The sequence below is a fragment of the Leopardus geoffroyi genome, chromosome D3 (genome assembly GCF_018350155.1).
Source record: "Leopardus geoffroyi isolate Oge1 chromosome D3, O.geoffroyi_Oge1_pat1.0, whole genome shotgun sequence".
Taxonomy (NCBI): Eukaryota; Metazoa; Chordata; class Mammalia; order Carnivora; family Felidae; genus Leopardus; species Leopardus geoffroyi.
Genome location: NC_059339.1, coordinates 60,286,440 through 60,289,450, shown reverse-complemented (window position 1 = coordinate 60,289,450; position 3,011 = coordinate 60,286,440). Strand labels below are relative to the sequence as shown.

The window sequence follows — 3,011 nt, the reverse complement described above, 5'->3', positions numbered from 1 at the left end:
TTTTTCTGTCTCTAAGAATGAATAAATAAATATAAAAAAATAAAAATAATAATAAATCTGAACCCCCAAATCAAAAATAATAAATAATAATTAAATTTAAATTACTTTTTTCTTTTTTTTTTTTTAAGTAGGCTTTATCCCAGCGCAGAGCCCAACACAGGGCTTACACTCACTGCCCTGAGATCAAGACCTGACATCCAGGCCTGACATCAGCTCATCCTGATCATGAGCTGACATCCAGTGTTGGACACTTAACTGACTGAGCCACCCAGGTACCCCTGGATTACAATCACAACACCATTGCCCAGTGGATTATCCCTTCCAGCCCACCTTATCACACCTGGTGCCAGATGCTCCTGGTTTCCAGCCTTTGCAGCCATCCTACCCCCCACTGACAGCGCCTTTTGAGCCCCCTCTGAAACTTGGGGTTAATGGTTCTCAAATTTTACTGTCCATATGAAATTTCTGGAGGATGTATAAATTTCACTATAAAATGAAGTTTCCTGAACTACACATCGGTAGTTCTAATTCAGCAGAGGCCTAGGCATCTGTATTTGAACAAACACCTCAGGTTCTCTGATGCAAGTGGTTGGAGAACCAGGCCATAAGCAACACTAATTTAGTGTTCTCTAGGGTTCTACATTCATCTTGATCACAGGGCTGTGAGTGCAAGCAGCGGATTAAGTAAGGTACTTTATCCAGCCCATGTCTTAACTCAGCAACAAGTCTCACTGCTTACAAAAAAGTAGCTTCACTGGGGTGCTCTCATTCTACAAACACGGATTCCACTTGTTTTCAGGACCTGGAGTGACCCTGATTCTTAGTTCTGCTAACTGGATAAAATGTGCTTTGCTGAATCCTGCTCAAGTTACTTCTGGAGGTTAATGCTCTGCTTTGCTCTTACCCACCAGTCTCTCTGACAGCTATGACTCAGTTTCTTTGGGTAAGAAGAGAATGGCAACATCAGCAACAACCTCACAACACTGCTGTGAGAATTAAGTGGGAACCTGTGTAAAGCCCTCGACACAGTTTCTGGCACAGAGTAAGTACTAAATGTTAGTTGATAGTATTGTCAAAGGATTGACCTTATTGAATTACACTGTCTTGTCATCTCAGGATAGAACAGACTCTCCCCAGCTCAATATTTAGCCACTTTCTAGCTCATCCCAGCAGAAGGGCACAGCCGCTCCTGGTCTGTCCCCCACCACCTCAGACAATGGCCACCTGAGGGCCTCAGCTACTTGAGGTCATTAACATTGTCTTCTCATTTTTTCCATCCTTTGTGTTTTCCCAGAAAAGCAAGCCGATAATCATTTATTAAGTTGATACATGAGTATATGGATAAGCTTCCTAAAACGTCAAACTGGTGTTTTGTGTGTCTCTTTGTTAGTTTGCCAGAGTTATGCTATCATGGATTACTCGGCCAGTGTTGTCAATTCCTTTGACCTAAAATGCAAAGTGAAGAAATGTGAGATGGAGATGATAAAGAAGAACATTACCAAGAAGAGGAACGGTGTTGATTGCCCCTGACGTTTAGTGACTCACATGGAAGTATCTTTATGCATATGGGATATGCACGAACGTTTAAAAGTACTGGGTCTTCAAAACTAGCCTTCTTAGGACTTCACACAGGGCCAGCTGATGTCTGGCAGGTTAGACTCTTGCCAAACTCTCTTCCTTGGAAAGCAGACCACCCCGTTCACACGTTTCACCATTGTATGGATGCTTTGACAAACTGGGTTGCAAAGATCCAGAGAAGAGTGGGTGATATCCTTACCCTGCCTCTTGACCTAACATGGGCACGATTTGCCTGGCCCTCTCTGGAGGTCTGACTCCGTGATCTAAGCTGCGGCAAAGATGGCATTACAAACCCCAGGGATTGCTGAGAAGCGCTAATGCTGCCTCTATCCCATACTCCCGTGACTCTGAAAGGCTCTTATTTGCTCCCCCTTGCTGAGAAGGCAGCTGTGTTGTGGCGATATCGGTCCATCCGACTTTACAGCAGCCTGCGAGGCCTCCTGTGACATGGAATAATGTCCCAGAAATCCAAACCGGCAGCGAGGCTCAGAGATCAGCACAGCATTTGTGGGTCTTGGGGCCGGACCCGAGGTCCGCCTGGGACATCTCCATGTAAATGAATGCTGGGGACAGGATTTGGACAGCTTAATCCTGCATTGTAAGAAAGGCTGGAGCCAATGTAAGTTCCAGACACGCTTTCATTCAGAACTGGAATAAAATTTGACTATCTTCAACTTTTATTTCTCATTATCTCCCAGAGACCTGAAACAGTTTACTAAGAAGAAAGAAAGAAAAAAAAGGGGACGAGAGGAAAAAAGACCAGTCTATATCCCCTCTGAAATCCTGTTCAGAGGATTTGCTGCAAGGGCATTCCAGTTTCAAATAAGACTGATTAAAATAAAATTACTCAGTCTCCTGACCCATAGCAAATTTCATGAGCTGCAATTTGTCTAGTAGTTGAGCTGTGAGTACAATCTGATTGGCTATAATTTAGGTTTATGGTTCCTCCCCCCCCCCCCCAACACAGTAGAATCCAGTGATCCTGAAATAAAGAACTAGAAGGGAAAGGGAGTGACAATATAAGCTAAGAAGAAATGGAAAGAAAAACATTTTTTAAAATATGATAACACTGTTTGCTTTTCTAAAAGCTGGAATTCTCAACGTTTCAGGAAGTTTGCGGGAAAGAACGTCTTTGTATCTGCCAGGGTGCATTCCTTTCTAAACTTCTTAGTTGTGTTTTTCCTGCTAGATTGCTCGTTTCTTTTTTCTTTAGTCTTTGTTTCCTTCTCTCCGTATCTCTAATTTCTAGGTCTATAAATCATGAGAGAATTTCCAAATCTGGAAATGCTAAAGACCCAGAGTGGTTCTTTCTTTCCAGGGTCTACCTCCTCCCATGGTTATCAGCATTCTTGGCAAGAGGGTGGCTTCTTTTCCAAGAGACCAGTAAGGCACATTAGCAGCTGTGGCTCGAGGAAGCTGTGGAGACTGCCTTT

The 3,011-nt window shown here is 43.3% G+C and overlaps 1 long non-coding RNA gene across 1 annotated transcript; it reads left to right on the top strand.

Moving 5' to 3' along the window:
• The first annotated feature begins 789 nt into the window (after window positions 1-789).
• LOC123588047 lies at window positions 790-2,252 on the top strand. Its single transcript, XR_006707667.1, has 2 exons — window positions 790-1,042; window positions 1,391-2,252. It is a non-coding gene; the product is annotated as an uncharacterized LOC123588047 (long non-coding RNA).
• Window positions 2,253-3,011: the final 759 nt, after the last annotated feature.